Source organism: Danio rerio, chromosome 19, assembly GCF_049306965.1.
Source record: "Danio rerio strain Tuebingen ecotype United States chromosome 19, GRCz12tu, whole genome shotgun sequence".
NCBI classification, from domain to species: domain Eukaryota; kingdom Metazoa; phylum Chordata; class Actinopteri; order Cypriniformes; family Danionidae; genus Danio; species Danio rerio.
The window spans coordinates 1,850,001-1,872,520 of record NC_133194.1 but is presented as its reverse complement, the minus strand read 5'-3'; the positions used below and the strand labels follow the sequence as shown (position 1 = coordinate 1,872,520).

At 34.7% G+C, this 22,520-nt stretch overlaps 1 protein-coding gene and 2 long non-coding RNA genes across 3 annotated transcripts in view; 2 read left to right on the top strand and 1 right to left on the bottom strand.

The window, feature by feature from the left end:
* Window positions 1-10,086, bottom strand: part of slc45a4a (solute carrier family 45 member 4a) — a 63,787-nt gene extending 53,701 nt beyond the window's left edge. The window contains exons 1-2 of the mRNA XM_073931342.1: window positions 9,952-10,086; window positions 7,287-7,384 (exon numbers count right to left, since the gene is read on the bottom strand). The gene's annotated coding sequence lies outside the window, so the exon portion shown is untranslated. The remainder of the gene's footprint in view (window positions 1-7,286; window positions 7,385-9,951) is intronic.
* Window positions 1,367-7,394, top strand: LOC141378958 (uncharacterized). Its single transcript, XR_012394795.1, has 3 exons — window positions 1,367-2,740; window positions 3,065-5,836; window positions 6,660-7,394. It is a non-coding gene; the product is annotated as an uncharacterized lncRNA (long non-coding RNA).
* Window positions 10,087-20,762: 10,676 nt separating the features above from the next.
* Window positions 20,763-22,520, top strand: part of LOC141378962 (uncharacterized) — a 12,290-nt gene continuing 10,532 nt past the window's right edge. Inside the window, exon 1 of the long non-coding RNA XR_012394801.1 lies at window positions 20,763-20,926. This is a non-coding gene — a long non-coding RNA (uncharacterized lncRNA). The remainder of the gene's footprint in view (window positions 20,927-22,520) is intronic.

Here is a 22,520-nt window from a genome sequence, read left to right as displayed (position 1 = left end):
AAAATAAATATAAATAAATAAATAAATAAATATAAAACAATTTAACAAAAACACTAATATTTAAATAATTAAATAAGTAAATAATAATAAAAACAAACATATAATAAATACAAATAAGTAAATAATAATAAATAAAAATAAATAAATAAGAAATAAATAAGAAATATAATAAATAAATAAATAAATAAATAAATAAACAAACAAACAAATAAATAAATAAATAAATAAATAAATAAATAAATAAATAAATTAAATAAATACAAAATTTAACAAATAAATACAAACAAACAAATATATAAATAATTACAAATAAAAATAAATAAGTAAATAAGTGAGAATACCTCACTCATAAGTGAGCACAGATAAAGCAGGATTGTTTCTAATAAATGAGAGCATCACAAACATGAGGAAACAAACGACAATTTACGTCTAATTAAAATTTCTTCTTGGCTTGTGAAACCAGTTATCCAAGCCGAGAGGAAACACAAACTCACAACTAATGAAACTACTAAAGCAGGTTCTAGGACAGGGGTGCTCAATCCTGCTCCTGGAGATCTACCTTCCTGTACAGTTTAGCTCCTGCCCTGATCAAACCCACCTGAACCAATTAATTAGGACCTGAAATCCACTTGATAATTACAGACAGGTGTGTTTGATAAGGGTTGCAACTGAAATCTGCAGGAAGGTAGATCTCCAGGAACAGGATTGGCCACCCCTGTTCTAGGAGATGAACTGAATTGCTGAAGTAGTCAGAAAGCATGCAGAACATCCTGCAGTGTCAGGAAAACGTCACATTCCTTGGATTTTCCAGACAACATATAAATCAATCAGGCTCTCTCAGACAAACCAGGGCTTATCAATAAGGACTGCCCAATGTCCCGAGGCCACTGTGAGGGACGCTCGGGACAGTAGACAAGATCGTTACTGGCCAGATTGGGGTTAATTTGCCTGCGACAGTGAAGAGGGTTAGGAGTCGCGGAGCAAATTAAAAAGTGAACAGCGATGGGGAAGGAGGGCGGGTGAGGAGGGGGATTGGTAAAATGAGGTGCTGGATTTGGATCCGGCATGTTCCGGCACAAATAAATCCCTTGGTATGACATGTCCGAATAAATGAAGCGAAGTTTTGCACAGTTTGATAAATCAATTGCAATAAAATACCTGCACATTTTCCATTGCTCTTTTTGTATCCATAACACTTTGAATTTATTAATACATTAAAAAACATTCATTAACATTTTTAAAATATAACAATTCTAATTTCACAGATGTTATTTTTGACACATTTTTTAATTATTAAATAATTATTTAACTTATGCGGCTAAGAAATAGCTAGTAATGCAGCTATTTTTTTTTATTTGTATTTTTTGGTGGTACCAGTGAAAATTTTGGCAGGGCAAGTAAAAATCTAAACCACTGGTTCGAGCGAGCTAGTCAAAAAAATCCTTAGCGTTAAACCCTGCAAACAAATTCTAGATTTAAGTTTCATTTCAGGTTGGTCACGTGCAATAAAACAGTCAATACTTTAAAGGCCACCTATTATGCAGAAATCACTATTAAAAGGGGTTTAATCACAGTTGTGTGTCAGCAGTGTGTGAATATCTCCAGCTTCTAACAGTAAACATGTATTATTCTATTATTTATAATCAGACTTGGCTAAAACAGTCTGCAGAAACACTTTGATTGACATTCTCCCTTTATATGATGTCATCAGAGGGGGAAAGCCCCGCCCACTAGTGATCATTTCTCCCTCATAGACATAGGACGTTAGTCTTGTTTTTGAATCTGCCACTATGCTGACACATAGACATTCATAGCACCGCCCTCTTCTTAAAAATACCACAATCTCATTTGCATTTAAAGCTACAGTCATCAAAACAACACAATTAGTATCAAAGCCTAAAAGAGTCAGTTTACAGACATATATTAAACAATATCTGAGCTGAAACTTCACATTCACACTCTAGGGATGACACAGTGTTATTTTACAGCTTGTAAAAAGGGGTGTAATAATAATGCAGCACCTTTAAAAGCCCTCTGTGAGCCTTGAGTGTCACATACAGGTCTGTACAGCGTATGTTTAACTGTGACCGGAGCTTAAGTGAAGGACAAATGAAAGGCTTTTAAATGCATTAACATCTAGGGAGTTGAAACATGTTCTCTGGGGAATCTCAGCAGATTGGCTGGTGTAACATCTGTGTCCGTCACCTCTATTATCACCTCACGACCAGCGCACGAAGAAATAGGAGGAGAGGTTAAAAAAGGAAACATAATAATAGAGCGAGGACTAAAACTGTAGCACTGAAGGAGAGTCATACTCCTGTAAACATCATAGAAAATCCACTGAAAAAATCAGACGCCATATATGAGCAACAGTATTTGATTTTGTTGCTAATTTGTACAATCTCATTCATGCATTACATTTTAAGTTGATTTGTTACTAAACATTATAGAAAAATACACAGAAAAAAACGAACACTATCTAGAAGAAACACTTTCTGATTTTGTGGCTAATTAGCATGCATTTGTACAAGCTTATTCATACATTTTAGTATGATTCGCTCCTTCCCCAATGTCGGTTTAGGGGCGGGTTTTTTGTTGCCACACCTCCTTTTAAAAAAAATAAAAATTCACATTTTCACACGACTGAACTCGTATGAAATTGAATGAATAAACTGACAACATGTCAAATAGTTTAGTTTCCTCATCAGATCAAATCTGATGCAGTTGAGAAATAATTTTAGCTTAATTTGTTTTATGTTATTTGTTCTGTGTTGATTTTAAACATAAATTAACTTTAAGTTTTAATATCTTATAATATTGGCTAATAATATTGACCTTAGCAGTTTTTACTTTTTATTTCAGCTAAACTAAAATAAATAAAACTTACTTGGATGAATGGAACGACAGACAGACAGACAAACAAACGAACGATGGACAGATGACTGAGAGACAGACGGATGATGAACAGACGAACGACAGACAGACAGACAAACGACAGACAGACAGTTGAACAGACAGATGAAAGAACGAAGGAATGTCAGACAAACGAACAACAGACAGACAGACGAACAACATACAGACGAACGAACAACAGACAGATGAACGACTGACAGACATATAGACGAATGACAGACAGACAGACGAACAACAGACAGACGAACGAACAACAGACAGATAAACGACTGACAGACATACAGACGAATGACAGACAGACAGACGAACGAAAGACAGACAGACGTATGAACAAATGAACGACAGACACACGAACAAACAACAGACAGACAAATGAATGACATACGAACAAATGAAAGACAGACGAATGAATGACAAACGAACAAACAACAGCCAGACAAGCGAACAACAGACAGACGAACGACAGACAGACAAACGAATGAACAACAGACATACGAACGAACAACAGACAGATGAACGACTGACAGACATACAGACGAATGACAGACAGACAAATGACAGACAGACAGATGCATGAATGACAGACATACAGACGAATGACAGACAGACAGATGCACGAATGACAGAAATACAGACGAATGAGAGACAGACAGACGAACGAAAGACAGACAGACGTATGAACAAATGAACGACAGACACGAACAAACAACAGACAGACAAATGAATGACATACGAACAAACGAAAGACAGACGAATAAATGACAAACGAACAAACAACAGCCAGACAAGCGAACAACAGACAGACGAACGACCGAACAACAGACACACGAACGAACAACAGACAGATGAACGACTGACAGACATACAGACGAATGACAGAGAGACAAATGACGGACAGACAGATGCATGAATGACAGACATACAGACATACAAACGCACGAATGACAGACATACAGACGAACGACAGACAGACAGACGAACGACAGACAGACAGACAGACGAATGAACAAACGTACGACAGACACACAAACAAACAACAGACAGACAGATAAATGAATGACAGACGAACAAATGACAGACAGACTGACGAATGAATGACAAACGAACAAACGACAGACAGACAAACAACAGACAGACAAACGAACAAACGAATGACAGACAGATGAACGAACGAACAAACTAACAAAAAAACAGACAGAAGAATGAACGACAGATGAACAAATGAACCAATGACAGACATACAGACAGACAGACGAACGACCAACAGACAAATGACAGACAGACAGACACATATTGTGTCTAGCATGACTTTACTGAAAAATGTGATCTATTTTTCCACTGTATGGTGCCTCAGTGAACAGCGCTGTAATACTAGAGCATGTGAGGATGAAACCGCAGAGCTTCAGAGCGTCACTCCTGGAGTGAAAAGTTCCCTGTGTTGAGAGGCTTTTACTAAATAAAGATCTTATGCAACAGTCACCCAAGCACTGCGCTACTGTCCTTACTGTCCAGAGAGCAAGAACACACTGCATTCAGCATTACAGCCTCACTGAAACACAACTCACCAGCTTCTGAAGAAAGGTTATGAATGCTGACTGGACTCTGCTGACTTATATTTCTATTTTAATAAGTTTATATATTCCGAAAATATATATTTATTAAATTCAGTTTGATCTTTAGAGCAAATATATGAAGAATAAAAATATTCTGAAACATCAGGGATCAAACAAATAATTAAAAAGGTGACAATAAATACATAACATAGTCAAATTAAAACAATACAATTAATTAATAAATAGATAACTAAATGCGTAGTACACAGTTTTGTCCATTACATTACATTTCACAGCTTTCCACTGTGCCGTTAAGCTTTTTAAGGAGTTTTTAATGAGTTGATTAGAAGAATGATGTTCCTTAACAGTTATTTATTGAACACATTATAAATATGAGGATCCATTAGTGCCAAAGATAAGTCGACTGCTTTATGCAACACACTTTATTCATCTGGGGTCTCCACAGCGGAATGAACCACCAACTATTCCAGCATATGTTTTACACAGCAGATGCCCTTCCAGCTACAACCCAGTACTGGAAAACACCCGTACACTCTCACATTCACACACACATCCATACACTATGGCCAAATTAGCTTATAGCGCATGTGTTTGGACTGTGGGGGAAACCGGAGCACCCGGAGGAAACCCACACCAACACGGGGAGAACATGCAAACTCCACACAGAAACGCCAGCTGACCCAGCCGGGACTCAAACTAGCAACTTTCTTGCTATGAGGCGACAGTGCTGAGCCAATGAGCCACCATGCCGCCCGCAGACAGACATTCATTCATTTTCTTGTCGGCTTAGTCCCTTTATTAATCTGGGGTCGCCACAGCAGAATGAACCGCCAACTTATCTAGCAAGTTTATACGCAGCGGATGCCCTTCCCATCTCAGGGAAAGCAGACAGAGATATTGACCAAAAAAAAAAAAAAAGACAATTCTGTCACAAATGAATTCCATACACTTTTTCTTATTGACACTGATGTAACATGAAGATTTATGATCTATGAAACCTTCACACTGTGAGAAAGATTCTTAATTTTAACATGTTATTTATGAAAACAAGACAACATGTTTTGCTTGTCTTGGAAATGCTTCTTGATTTAAAAGGTTTTACATATTAGGACTAGAGACAAGACTGAAACTCGAAGTAATGAAAGCATTTTTTTGCAGTGTGTGTCTGTGGTCCAGATGGAGATGTGAACAGACGGAGCTTTACAGCGGTAAAAACTACTAGTACTGTAAATAATCTCCTAATCTCAGATTTATAAAACAAGTTATGAATCTTTTCACCCAATGAAAACCTCATTACATTTGTCCAGTTTTGTTTCATTCATTCATCCCTTTTCCTTTATTCATCAGGGGTCGCCACAGTGGAATGAATCACCAACTATTCCAGCATAAGAAACAGCCATTCACACGTATACACTACAGCCAATTTAGTTAATCAATTCCCCTATAGCGCATGTGTTTGGACTGTGGGGAAACCGGAGCACCTGGTGGAAACCCACACCAACATGGGAGAACATGCAAACTCCACACAGAAACACCAACTGACCCATCCAGGACTCGAACCAGTGACCTTCTTGCTGTCAGGCCACAGTGCTAACCGCTGAGCCACCGTGTCGCCAAAAATAATACATATATTTATAAAAAAAATCAATAATATATTAATTAATATATAATAAACACACTATTAATAAGTCTGAAATATGTATATTATTAATAATAATATAAATACACAGAATATGAAAAAACTGCATGCTTTTTTATCAATTATATGAATAAATAATACAAATGTTTTCTTATTAATAACAAATTAAATATGTATAAAACTTGTAGATACATGTTCAGCATTATCATTACCCGAGTTTTAAATATAAAGTAAATATTAAAGTATATTCAAATATATATTGCATATTTTGCAGTATTTAAATATAGAACCAAAAATCAATATATATATATATATATATATATATATATATATATATATATATATATATATATATATATATATATATATATATATATAAATCCTATATTCACAACATTTTTAATAAACAAATACTAATTTAATCCATATTTGTATTACAATTCAAATAAAGATCAGAAAAAAATATATAAATATAATAAGGACAAAGTCAACTGCATTAATTTTTCTTCGGCTTAGTACCTTATTCATCAGAGGTCGACACAGCGGAACGAACCGCCAACTATTACAGCATATGTTTCATGCAGCGGATGCCAACCCAGTACAGGGAAACACCCATACACACAATCACACACACACACTCATACACTACGGCTTATTTAGTTCCTCAATTCCCCAATAGCGCATATGTTTGTACTGTGGGGGAAACCAGAGCACTCGGAGGAAACCCACGCCAACACAGGGAGAACATGCAAACTCCATACAGAAACACCAACTGACCCAGCCAAGACTCGAACCAGCGACCTTCAGTGACACTGCTAGCCACTGAGTTACCGTGGTGCCCTGATTTTAAACATAAATCAATGTTTCGTGTAGCTGCTATCTCCTTCTTTAAATAGTTTGCAGGTTAACTCCTTGAAACTGAGGCTTAATAGAAACACAGAGTTTAATGTTGTGTTTGACTAAGACAGATCAGACAGGGACATTATTTTTGCTGCATTGCAGTCAAAGACGATTATGAAATAAAAATGAATAAATGTGGAGCGGCTCCCTCCAACAGCACAAAAATAGTAACATGCAGGCTTCACGTCTTATTTTTGGAAAACACGATATCAGCATCAAGAGCCGAGCAATTATCAGCAGAAAAACTGTGTGTGACTCACCAAAAGGCGTTGAAAGCTTCATAAATATCCAGTCAGACTGCATACGAGCGCAGCGACGTGTCTTCTGTCCACACACACACACACACGCGGCTGAGAACCTGCAGAGACGAACAGACAGGGGTCAGTCAAACACATGGAGTCTGCAGTAACCCAACACACACACACACACACACACAAAACATATGCACATAAAACTCACACACAAACAAAAACACACACAAACAAACACACACACTTTGCATTTCAATGCGTTCTGAATGAGAAGACTGAAAGCGGCTCGCAAACACACCGTCATAAAGCTCCTCAAACAGAAACAGCCTCGTCAGCCCAGTCTGAACACTGGCCTTCATATCATATTTGCATATTCAAATAAACAGATGCAAAAGCGGCAACCCCTTCAAAAGCAGCACTTTTCATCAGAGCACTATTTAATTTGCTGTTTTGGGAGTGTGTGTGTGACCATAAATCCCAGAAAAACATCCGATTTCTGTGTTTGTTTGCATGATTAATGAAATGAAAAATTATTAATGAATTAATAAATGAAAAAGCACACGTTATTATTTATAGTGATATTCTGAATAATAATTTATTAAAAAAGCAATGCATCTTAAGAGATGGATAATATTCATAAACATGCTTAAAGCATGGTATTACCATGGTAAAGTGCATTATATGTCATAATGTTTAAAGAGGATGCAGATGTTTCTCCTGAAATTCAGGGTAAAAGAGCGAGTTTGTGCAATTCAAAGTGAACAGATCGTAGTAAAGTTGGCTTTATATTCACACATTCAGACTTTCCCCTTATTAATATAACTTCAGAAAGGTATTCTTTGCAAATTCTAAATATGGAAATCACATAACCAGCAAATGACTATCAAAAGTACAGTCAATTAAATAGTGCTAATGTTGTTTTAAAGTCATACTTGCATGTGATTTCACACCGAATAGTCAAAGTAGCATGGTGAACAATATAGGGAGTGTGTCATGTGGCATCACTTTGATCAAAAATGAATAAATGTGCAAACATAAAACCAACTTTACCTCAATAATGTTGTTTCTAAAGATATTCAGATGGAAAAACATATCTAAAGCATGATATTACCATGGTAAAACCCATCATATTTTTAAAGAGGATGCCAGATATTTCTTAAAATTCAGGGTAAAACAGAGAGTTTGTGCAATAGGGATTCAGATGGATAATGTTGATAAATATGCTTAAAGCATGGTATTAACACAGTAAAGTCCATCATATTTAATGTTTAAACATGACAACAGATATTTCTCCTGAAATTGAGGGTAAAAGAGGGATTTTGTGTGCTAAAAAAAATCAATAATCAATAAAAAATCAATAATATATTAATTAATATTTAATAAACATACTATTAATAAGTCTGAAATATGTATTATATTAATAATAATATAAATACACATAATATTAAAAAACTGCATGCTTTTTCTATTTTTTATTAATTATATAAATAAATAATACAAATGTTTTCTTATTAATAACAAATTAAATATGTATGAAACTTGTAGATACATGTTCAGCATAATAATCACCCGAGTTTTAAATATAAAAAAATATTAAAGTATATTCAAATATATATTGCATATTTTGCAGTTTTTGAATATAGAACCAAAAATCAATATATATATATTGATATATATATATATATTATAAACGCACACAGTTGTGTAACAGACATCCATCTCTGCCCACCAGCAGCTTCACATTTAGACACTGACCTCAAGAAACCAGCAGAGTTTAAATCGGGAGCTATATAAAAACCACTGTCATCCTCATAAGATCTATTACAGACAACTTATGGATCATTCAGGAACTGTCAACATCATCTACTGGAGCTGCACCAGCAACAAACCACAAACATTTAATAATATCCATGTAGCATTAGAGGGAAATGACTTTCTCCTTAATAATATTGCAGTAAAGTATTTGCAAATCATATTGGCAGTCAATGATTATCAAAGTACAACATTGTTGACAGTCAATAAAATAGTGTTGATGCTTTGAAGTCATTCTTGCATGCGATTATATTCAAATTATATTCATGGTAAACAATATAGGGAGCATTACATGAATTAACTTTACCTCAATGTTATTGATCATACAAGTTCTGTCAACATCATTTGAGGTAAAGTTTGTCTTACATTCTTAAATTTGTTCATTTTAATACTGTTTACCACGCTCATTTGAATATTAGGTCTGAAATACGACTTCAAAACAACATCAGCACTATTTAATTGACTATGAACAATGTTTACTGCTATTAATATTATTTCCCTATTTGGAATTGGCAAGGAACACTTTTCTGACATTATATTATTGAGGAGAATGTCCTAAATGTGCGATTATAACGCCGCATTTACCTCAATGTCAACATCATCTGCACCATTCAAACATTTAATAGCTTCCATCTTTATTATTGTAGCTAATGGAAAGTAGCGCATCCCATTGGAAGAAGCGCGAAGACGCGAACCAAGGAAGATACCGCAGTGATAAGGGGACCAATCAGCTGCTGACATCAGTGCAGATGAATGATGACGAATCAGATGTGAAGGATGACAGCGCGCACGCATCAATCAGCAGATCAAACAAGCCGCCGCAGCGCAAACGCTACAATGTATCGAATGTAAACAGACTCACCCTGACGTCACCGCGCGCTGCTGTTAGTGTGTTTATTTCTGTCTGTCAGAGCGGCTGTTGTTGTGTTGCGCTGCTGCTCTGCTCTGCTCTTCAGCCGCGGTTATAATGCGCCTTTAAAGGCAGGATCTGTGTGACAGACGAGAGCCGCTTCCGCCGATGGATATGGAGCGTGTTTTGCATATGTGGGCGGGGTTTGGAATTTAAAGGTACGGCATCAGCAACCACCTGACTGCTGGACACCAGTGCTATGAAGATACATAGATTTGTGTGAATGGGTTGTATGTGTGCTTTTGTACTACACATTATAGCTACTAAGAGAGCTGTATGGTACTATTCAATCAAAAATATGCAAATGTCGCATTATATATGCATGTTGATAATGCTATTTTGTTATTGAAATAAATAATTTTGAATATAAAAATATGCAAACCATTAGCGAAAATAGCATTATTCAAAACTATTAAAATTATTTAACAGCACTAAAAAGGAAAAAAGCACATTAGAAAACGATTAAACCTAAAACTGACAATGAAGAAAAGTAAATGAAGACTTATAAATTTAATATACTCTTATAAGTAATTAGAATATTTTTGTTTATGAAGATAAAGCTGAAATAAAATGTAAAATATAATAACAAAACTTTAAAATATATAAATAAAGGTCTAAAATGTATAAATTGGAACAACTAATTATTTTTTTGTTTATTAAAATGTATTTTAACTACAAACACATGTAAAATATTATACTAAAATAAAAAATAAATAAATGTAATATTAATATAAGTGATTAGTCGTTAAGTATTATTAATTTTTAAATAACAAATGTGTAAATAACAAAATAACTAAAAATAAAATAAACCATGTAAAATTATCACAAAATCTAAAGTAAAATTAAAAACTAGCTAGAATAAATAATACTGTATTAATATTTTCCTTACACACACACACACACACACACACAAACACACACACACACACAAACACACACACTTATATATATATATATTATAATATATATATATTATATATATTATATATTATATATATATATATATATATATATATATATATATATATATATATATATATATATATATATATATATTATATATAATAAAGTACATTATCTAGATTCGTTCTACTTGTTATTGGTTGATTAACAGTTTCCCTATTAATTTTCCATTTATTTACTGTTGTGAATTGCAATATGAGATGTTGATCTCTGCTCTGTCCACTTTTAAGGTTAAAAAATCAACTCTACAGTTTAACAAAGTGACTTTTATTGACATTTTAATAATAATATAACATATAAGAAAAAAGAAATCGAGAAATGAGTCTGTAAAATGACAGAAAATTTGCTGTCAGTTTATTACAAGGTTTCTATAGCATAATATACAACACCAACCCAGACAGTATAGCACTGCAAAACTATCACACATGTCACTTTTTCTAACTTTTCAAGGGTAAACGTTGTTGGATAAGAGCTCAAGATCCCATAATTCAATTCAAAAGCAGAAACAAGCGAGGAAAAATAAAAACATAAATCACAAAATAGGGAAAACTGCTAATTTAAGTATATTTATTACAGTCTACTATGATTATTCGTGAGGTCACAGAGCAGAATATTTAACAACCACAATCAATATTCTGCCTTTAGTAAAGCTCTGTCCTAGATTCCTCTGGTGGGCTGGTGGGCTTGACCCTAGTGTGTGGCCCATCGGCTGTGAACGGCTTTGGATTTTCAGTCAAACACAGGATGTAATGATGATAATGATGAAAGGTGATCAATACAATTCCCCACTACAATCCTGTAATAACATATTCAATGTTAGTATGTTATGTTCATTCACATGCCAGCCACTATATGGAATCTTTATACACATGCCATGTGTGTTTCAAATTGTAGGATGCAAATACAGTGCTCAGCATAAATGAGTCCCCCTCCTTTTGAAAATTAACTATTTTATCCATTTCTCAGTGAATATGACCAATCATTTTGGTCACACTTTATGTTTATTTATATTTTTTTTGGGTCCGTTTGTTAAATTAAGTTACATTGCATCTACAAGCCAACTAATTCTCATAAGATTATCAGTAGACTGTTAGGGTTGTCATATATATATATATATATATATATATATATATATATATATATATATATATATATATATATATATATATATATATATATATTATACTATTTGTTCTTTATTATTATTTATTATATATTAATATTATAATTTTTTTCAGTTTTGGTATAATAGTTATATTAAAATTGATTTCAGTTAACTTTAATAAACAAAAAATTATATATATATATATATATATATATATATATATATATATATATATATATATATATATATATATATATATATATATATATATATGTATGTATGTATGTATTAGGTACACCTGTTCATCTGCTCGTCAACGCAAGATTTTAATCAGCCAATCACATGGCAGCAACTTAATGCATTTCGGCATGTAGACATGGTCAAGACGATCTGCTGAAGTTCAAAGTGAGCATTAGAATGGGGAAGAAAGGGGGTTTAAGTGACTCTGAATGTGGCATGATTGTTGCTGCCAGACGGGCTGCTCTGAGTATTTCAGAAACTGCTGATCTACTGGGATTTTCATGCACAACCATCTCTAGGCTTTACAGAGAATGGTCTGACAAAGAGGAAATATTCAGTGAGCGGCAGTTCTGTGGGCGCAAATGCCTTGTTGATGAGGCCAGAGGTCAGAGGAGAATGGCCAGACTGGTTCCAGCTGATAGAAAGGCAACAGTAACTCAAATAAGCACTCGTTACAACCGAGCTCTGCAGAAGAGCATCTCTGAACACACAACACGGCCAACCTTGAGGCGGATGGGCTACAGCAGCAGAAGAGCACACCGGGTGCCACTCCTGTCAGCTAAGAACAGGAAACTGAGGCTACAATTCACACAGACTCACCAAAACTGGACAATAGAAGATTGGAGAAACCCGTGTTTAGTATTTTTCCCCAGCATATTGATTTAAGTGTACTAATTTTTTAACCGTGGTGAGTTTTTGTGTTAGATTAGTTCCAATTTTGGCTTTAGTATGCTGAATAATCTGATGTATATGCACAAATATATTATTGCAAAGCATCCTATAGGGAATGTTAATTTAAAAGGGTGAAAATATAGTGAAATAGCTTATTTTTGTAATATATGCTTTCATGAAAGATAAGTGAGCAAAATAATGTCATGCATAAAATACTTATTTTACCTTTAAACATGTTGAAATCATTACATTTAATTGACAGTCAATAGGAAAAACTGTGTAAACACTGGAAAACAAAAATTGCTTAAGGAGGCTAATAATATTGACCTTAAAGTGGGTTTAATAAAATTAAAAACTGCTTTTATTCTAGCCGAAATAAAACAAACAAGACTTTCTCCAGAAATACTGTGAAAAATTCCTGAATCTGTTCAACATCATTTGGGAAAAGGAAAAACAATTTACAGGATGGCGAATAATCTTGACTTCAACTGTATATTGTGGGTTATTGTTAAAGCGTCAGGTCAGAGGTGTCCTCCACCATGTGTTCATGAGTCAATGAGAAGGGAAGCTGACAGCACCGTTTAGAGTCAAACGTTTTGGGTATAATACATCCATAAGAATAACAAGCAGTGGGAAATCTCACAAAAGCCTTCCTGTCTGAGCGTATCGCTGCTTAAATCACGCCATCTCCGTCCAGAACAGCACGTCAATGCCCATTCTGGAGACTATTATTGGGCTGTGACCTCTGACAGCAGATAACATATATACAACATATCAGTCAGCAAACAAACCTCCTGAATTCACCGTCTCCTACAGGTCTGGAAATAAGATCTCTTCACACGCTCGAGTCAACAACAAACTGCTGAATACCTTGTAGGAGAGGGAAAAAAATGTCTTGTTCAAGTACAGTATAATTTAAAGGGGCAGTTCACCCGAAAAATAAACATTTAATACAGATTTTTGAGTTTCTTTTTTCTTTTAAACCAAATTGATGTAACCTTAAAACATTAAATAAAACATTAAATTAAATAAAACCTTAAAACATTAAATAAAACATTAAATAAAACCTTAAAACATTAAATTAAATAAAATGTAATTATGAATGCAAATAAATATTCATAATAGTAAAAACAATAATAAAAAAATAATATGAAAAACTATACTGAAAATATTAATATTTAAAACAATTGTTTAACAATAATAAAAAATATCAAATGAATACAGAACATTTAAAATAAAAACTGAATGAAGTCAAAATAGTCTAAACTGGTAAAATTATTTATATATAGTTTTTTATATAAATATTATATCTGTAACACTAGGACTCGGATGACAACGGAGATTAGTCAGGCAGGCGATGGTCAAACAGGAGCAAATGGAATCATGAGGGTAATCCAATCCGCTTGTTAGGTGTGATGTCACGCAAAGCGGCATCCGGGTTCAAGCACTCTATCAAACTGTATGGGGAGACTCATGAAATAGTAACAATAAACATTTACAAATTGATGTAATACTTTCGAAAATCACGATCACAATTGTAACGTCGGGGAGTAACACCAACAACTGAGGTAAGATCCAATATGCAGGTTTATTCACAGTCAGGCAAGCGGTGGTCAACACAGGTGCAAACAGGTGTGTGAGGACAATCCAGAATCACAGTCGAATACAGGCAAGAGGTCAGAAAGGCAGGCGGCAGGCAAAGACAAAGACAAAGAGGCTAACAAGGCTAACGGTCGGTACACAAGATAACAAGATTGGGAAACGCGTTGTAATGCTACTGTGACAGATAACAAGACTCTGAAGGGGTGAATGTGTGGCTTAAATAGTGTGTGTTAATCAGTCTCTGACAATCCTAAGGTGGTGTGAATGTAAGGAAGATAAGGAAGCATGTGTGAGAGTGACCGGAGTGCATGTATGAATATGTAGTCCAGAAATGGCGGATTTGTAGTCCATGGTTATTGCTATTGTAAACCAGCGATCATATGGGAAATGATCGCTGGTAATCATTACAACAATATATATATATATATATCCAAGGTTAATATCCGATGGCCAGAAAGTGATTTTTTTTTTTTTTTGTAAATTGTTAAAATTATAATGTTATTTTCGTTTTTGTGATGCAGCAAGTCCAGAGACTGATGTGTACACTATGATTTTTATATATTAATGTGTTAAATAAAGAAATTCGTGGCCATAAACAAATATTTTCTCAATTCTTCAAATGAGTAGTGGCTTGGACCCGAAAACAGAATTACATACGTCACTACTTAACAAGCGGATAGCGTAGTCGTGGTCACAGGCAGAGGTCACTGCAGGTGGCAAACAGAATAAATGAAACACCGCAAGGATCTGAAGGCACGTTAAGACTGGAAAATAAAAGAAAATGCTTCACAATGTAACAGGTAAACATACAACAAGACTCAGCAATGAGTGTGTGTGTGAGAGGTGAATGTATAGTCATATATAGTATATGTAATCACTCTATGATTCGTTTCCAGCTGTGTGTAAGCAATCAGGGAGAGAACTGGAACTGGTGTGTGTGTGTGAGGTGCATGATGGGATTTAAAGTCCTGTTCCATGACAGATTTGTAGTTCTTCAATGATCTGCCCAGGCTAGATCGCTGGTGATTGAACTGAAATATAACATAATATTAATATTCTTAGTTAGTAAATAATATTAATACATAGTAAATAGCAATAGACAAATAACATAATATATAAGATAAAATGTCTATTATGAAATTGAACCCTTTAGATGGCCTGTGCAAAAAAAAAGTGTCTGGCTTTTATATAAGTTCAGTGAAGTAAAACAGCAGATTATAGTGTGTGAGTGCAGAAATACACTTAAGAAAGCTGAGCTGCTTCGATTTTCTCAGACATATCAATATATTTGTGCAAAGGTCTCTCTCTTACACACACACACACACACACACACACACTATACTCCATATAGAAGCTTTATTTTTGGCACTGCAACTGATGATCAACAGTAAAAATGACAAATTGTACCTCTTCCCAACAATAAAAAACCAGCAACAATCAAGAATGCATGATTATCTGCTGGCATTGCAATCAAAAAATGTGGTTATTATGGAATTAAATGTGGTAAAAAAAAAACATTACTGTACAGTTTAAACATCACCAAATAACTGAAATATAGCATAGTTGTTGTTTTTTTCGACCTCCCAAACTGGGCCTCGGTTTGCTCTCGAGAGTCAGTTGTGTTTATTGCCAGAGTGTGAAGAATAAATCAAGCCGTTTTAATGCGTACTCTGGGGAGATTGTGCAGTGCAGCTTCATTTCTTTACTTAAATCCAGCTCATATAAACTGTTTGCAACTAGTTACCTGAAAACAAATTTAGTAAATGCAATTAATCATATTTTTGAGACCAAATTAAGACTCTAAATCACCCCAGAGTGGCTGAAAACATCCCCAACAGCACACAAACTTCACACATTGTTTTGTTTTTTTACACCTCTTAAACTGAGCCTCGGTTTACTCTCGAGAGTCCCTTGTTGTGTTTATTGTCGGAGTGTGAAGAATAACTCAAGCCATTTTAATGCATACTCTAGAGAGATTGCGCATTATTGGAGGGTTGATGGATGTCTGTGGGCCAGGAAAGCGGGTCATCTACAAACACACCCGCTGCTCGCTGGGATCGCGGCCCGCTCTCAGACTCCACACCGCCGCAGGAAACCATTGTGTTGATAAACTCTGCGCAGTCCATCTCTGCGGTGGGAGAGCGAGGGTTTCGCGTCCTGGCCCGCATCCAGACCGCTATTGTTCATCCGTGTGAAGTGTGTGATTATCTGGAGTCTCCGTTTCTCTTCCTTCACTTTCACACAAGCCGGAACAATTAAACAGGCTTGACCAATCACGGCCCACATGGGTCATTTATAGTACATACTGCAGTGTTTTCAAACCATATTACAGTACAATGTGTCGTAGAAAACTTTAATGAATGCCACAGCATATTTAGTGAGCATATTTTAGTCGTATGCTTTATTTTGGTGTATTAGATAGCTGTCAAGAGATAAATCTGTTGTGGTAATCCTATGGTTGTCAAGTTAACACAACAACTATATAAACAAATGACCCAATGATGTAGTTTTCTACAACTATACGGCATATTATGCTACAATATCTGACGAGTAGGGTGAGGCAGTGGCGCAGTAGGTAGTGCTGTCGCCTCACAGCAAGACGGTCGCTGGGTCGCTGGTTCGAACCTCGGCTCAGATGGCGTTTCCGTGTGGAGTTTGCATGTTCTCCCTGCGTTCGTGAGGGTTTCCACCGGGTGCTCCGGTTTCGCCCAAAGACATGCGGTACAGGTGAATTGGGTAGGCTAAATTGTCCATAGTGTGTGTGTGAATGTGTGTGTGGATGTTTCCCAGAGATGGGTTGCAGCTGGAAAGGCATCCGCTGCGTAAAAACTTGCTGGATAAGTTGGCGGTTCAGTCTGCTGTGGCGACCCCGGATTAATAAAGGGACTAAGCCGACAAGAAAATGAATGAATGAATCTGACGAGTACATATGATTAAGTGTATTTGGCAAGACAGACTCTGAAAATGTAGCCCTGTATACATTTCTGGAGATTGCAATTTGTTTGTCTTTAAAACGAATGCTAAGGGGTGATATGACGCCGTTGTTTTTCATGCTTACTGGCTGATCGCTTACCTCCGTTATATTACTAGCTATTACCAGTTTGCCCAGTGGCTTGCCATGTACGTCAGTTGAGATGCACAGAGGAGTTGACCACGACGAAGGGTTTCGATACTGGTTCCAGAAAGCAGGTAAGACAAAAACAAAAGCCAAAAAACTAAATAAACAAGTAAATAAAAGGGCGAGAATGTGGTAAAATCTGAAAATGTGGTAAAAATCTGGCTTCTACAAGGACTTTTCAGTCAGTCAGTCAGTCAGTCGACAGCGGCCTCTGGTGGATTTTCGTGAGAACAGCAGGTGCGAATGACAGTCTCGAGAGAAATAGCAACGTGCCCGAAATGCGCCACAGAACGCCTTCCTTTTTAGACCAGAACGCCTATGGGCGCAAATATGAGCGCAAATGCATTTGCTATTTAAACAGCGTGGCGAAAAACACCAAAACGACTCTTGCGCCAAGCTGAAACGAGCGAACAACAAATGCGTTGCGCCACATTGCGCAGGGTGTATGATAGGGCCCGAAGAGCGAAGGCAATGAACGCAATGTGTTGGCTTTTGGAGGCGTGAGACGCTCTTTGGGAGTGCAGACAGATGCTCAAGACAGTTCTGAAGGTAATATTAATAGAATAATAATAATACTGAAGCACTGTGATGACAGACTGACGGCTGAGGCATTTTAGAAATGAGCAAAACAACACTTCAGATGTTTTACAATGTGCTGCAAACTCCACTAATGCAAAGTCCCTGAAACACACATTTAAACCTAAGCATTATCTGTCAAAAACCACATCACTTTACTAACGCACACGCTGGAGTTTATTTCGGTTAAAGCGTTTCCAGCGTTATTTATAAAAGTTTATTCTGATCAGTTGTGCACGTAAGTTGTTAATGCACATTTTCTAAATGTATCTGCATCTTGGCATTTCCATTAAGCATTTTTAAACACAATATTCCAAACTGCATACAAAATAATATGGATGGAAGCACAGCTAATGACACTTTGCATGGAACCAAGTGTAGCAACACTGGTGTGTTTGGTTTAGCTGTGTCCAGCGTGACCAGTCTGGCCTGTTTCCAGCACAGTGGATTTGACTGGGCGAGGCTGATCCTGTATCAGAGGGCACACGGCTTTATTTTAGATGTGTCAGAATGTCTTATTCCTCAACTAATCCTCGAGATGCAGTGTGCGAATGTCAATTAGGATTCAGGAGTGTCTCTTTACCTCCGTCTGGAAATATCCCGTCCTCGTCCTCTGCTGGAGGTCCAGTCAACATCTCATTATGTTCTTACATCAAACCTCAACCTGAAAACAACAACCACAGACAGCAATCGATTACATCAGTAATTAATCAGACGAGTGTAGGCTGGTGTCATTTCTGATAGCTTTTAATGACTGACTTTGCACAGTTCGTTTACCAGCAATTAATGAACACTGTTGTGCATTTTAATAAACTGTGACTGATGAAATAGAGCGTATATAATAAATATACTATAATGTGATAATATATTGAACAGATTTAGCAGACTGAGCACGATTTATGAAGTGTTTGGTATGCAAAACAGCTGTCAAAAATATAGAGAGGAAAATAATATATATTAAGTTGTCTATCTTAGACATTCCACAAAATAAATGTCTAAAATTATGGCTGTATATATATAATTTTCATTCCTCAACATACATGTACATATTTGTAATTCCAATGGTTAAAAGCATATGTTAATGGCCTTTTATTGCAATAACATATGTTTTATATACTGAATATATGACAAATTATGTGTAAAATCCAAACTTGAACTTGTATGTCATATATTTAATTTGCATATGCAATATACAGTTGAAGTCAAAATTTGAGTCCGTTTATATATATATATATATATATATATATATATATATATATATATATATATATATATATATATATACATATATATATATATAGATATATATGTGTGTGTGTGTGTGTGTGTGTGTGTGTGTGTGTGTGTGTGTGTGTGTGTGTGTGTGTGTGTGTGTGTGTGTGTGTACAGTTGAAATTATTAGCCCCCCCTTTGAATTTGTTTCTCTTTTTCAAATATTTCTCAAATGATGTTTAACAGAGCAAGGAAATTTTCACAGTATGTCTGATAATATTTTTTCTTCAGGAGAAAGTCTTATTTGTTTTATTTAAGCTAGAATTGAAGCAGTTTTAAATTTTTTAAACACTATTTTAAAGACAATATTATTAGCCCCTTTAAGCTATATATTTTTCGATAGTCCACAGAACAAACCCTCGTTACACAATAACTTGCCCAATTACCCTAACCTGCCTAGTTAATCTAATTAACCTAGTTAAGCCTTTAAATGTCACTTTAAGCTGTATAGAAGTGTCTTGAATAATATCAATTTAAAATATTATTTGCTGTCATCATGGCAAAGATAAAATAAATCAGTTATTAGAGATGAGGTATTAAAACTATGATGTTTAGAAATGTGTTGAAAAATATCTGTTAAACAGAAAACGGAGTAAAAATAAATAGGGGGGCTAATAATTTAGTTGAAAATAATTCTGACTTCAACTGGATGTATTGGCATACATCTGTTTGCATTTTATATAGTAATAATTATGCATAAATGAACGCAGCTAACCTAAAACACAACTAATTCTAACTTTAACCATATATTTAAATCGATTTAATCAGTAGTTAAATAAGTGACACTGTAACAAGTATAGCTACCAAATAAAGTGTAAACAAACAAAAAAACATACCAATTCCACACCAGTGAGGGATGTTTTGTTATATAAAATCAGCATTTCATATTCAAAATTATATTTAAAAACATGCATATCTGACGAATTCATATTAATTGACTTCTGTGTGGTGCTCATACACATAAAAATGTAAATGAAAACAATGAAACCAGTTTAACCAGTAGGCCTACCAGTTTACTAGGTGTGAAAATGTGTTATAAGTTACCCTATATACATTTACTATAGTGTTTTTATTGATGGGGGCACAGCTCAGCGAATCACTTTATCAGCATTAATAATAAACCAATGATCTACTGTACACTGGAGATCTCAGAGTAAACAGTTCCCCCCAAAAAGTGTTGACGTGTTTTATTCAGACAGAGCTGGAGTTTGTGGAGACAAAACCGCTGAGTAAACTTACACATTTGGCGGGAACAGCTGCTGAGGTGAGCTTTAACGCTGCAGTTTGAGCTTAAACTGCTGATTTAAGAGGAATATCCAGAACTGAGGAAAACCAGCATGTGCAGTTTCACGTCCCTGTCCTGAGGTCTCGTGATTGGGGTGAAGTATGAGCTAGCTAGTGCTAATCATATCAGTCTCACCGTTTAAGCTAAATTAGCGTGTAGCAAAATGGTTAGCATGTTTGAGGATGATAGCGTGCATCTTAATTCCATAAAGAGGAACAGAATTTTACAGAAGTAATAAAAGTAGTCGTGTGGTTTGCGTAAATTAATGTAAATATATATGTGTATATACTAATACAAAACGTTTAAACGTTAAAATAGGCATCAATATAAAAGTTGTCCTTAGAAAATGAACTATTTAAGATCTTTAAAATTTGTTTCTAATTGATAGTATTTGGAAGCACAATGTACATTCTGCTAATGAATATTCATGTAAGAAAAAAAACACATGAAACGTCTGAAAAAATAATGTTTATTTTTAGTGATTAGTACACTGAAGTTGTACTAATGAAAATACATTATTATAGGTTGTTTTATTGCCAAGCAACATAGTGGCTTCAGCAAAAAAAAAATATATATATATTTGAAGGCATCGACGCCATCTTGTGGTAAATTTATGCAATTGTCCGTCAGGCAAACGGATGTTTACTTTTTAATAACTGGAGGAAAATGTATAATATAGCCTATTTGTATACACACACACACACACACACACACACACACACACACACACACACACACACACACACACACACACACACTCATACATACATATATATATATATATATATATATATATATATATATATATATATATATATATATATATATATATATATATATATATATATATATATTGGTTACAACTATGAAGGTTTATAAAAAGATTATAATGTACAAATTGTGTATTTATTTATTCTCTGTACTGTTGTTGTTTTTTCCTTAATGCATGAATATGTAATTATATTGTTTTATTCAGAGAGAAAGAAAACGTGTGTCTGATTCTGTGTATCTGATGCTGTGGCTCTCTGACTAACATATTTCAGCAAAAAACAGAGTTAAACTAAACTAAAAATGTACAAATTGTAATGAATTAAAAAATAAATGTTCTTTATTATTTTTCACATTTTATTCATTAATATTCATTAATATATATTATATATATATATATATATATATATATATATATATATATATATGCACATTTTGTCTTTTTCTTTTTGTAAATAACAGATTCAATTTATTCAAAGTTTTATATTTAAAAAGTTTGTCATTTAAAGCTCTTATTTTTGCATAAAATGAAATGATGCCATGTTTTCAGACATTTATGGTATATACATTTTTTAGAGTAATCGTAGGATTTCAGTTCCAACAAATGATAATGTTTGTTATTCTGTTTGTTATTCTGTTCATTTTCTCTCATTTTCTGATGAAAAAAAATGCTTTTTAATAAAAATAATTGTTATTCACATTTTTAAGAAATACTATGAGACCTGAAGGTTACATCAAATACAAACATCAAATTATAATATTTTATTAAATCCCAAGACATTCATTCATTCATTTTCTTTTTGGCTTAGTCCTTTATTTATCAGGGGTCGCCACAGTGGAATGAACCGCCAACTATTCCAGCATATGTTTTACACAGCGGATGCCCTTCCAGCCACAACCCAGTAATGGGAAACACCCAT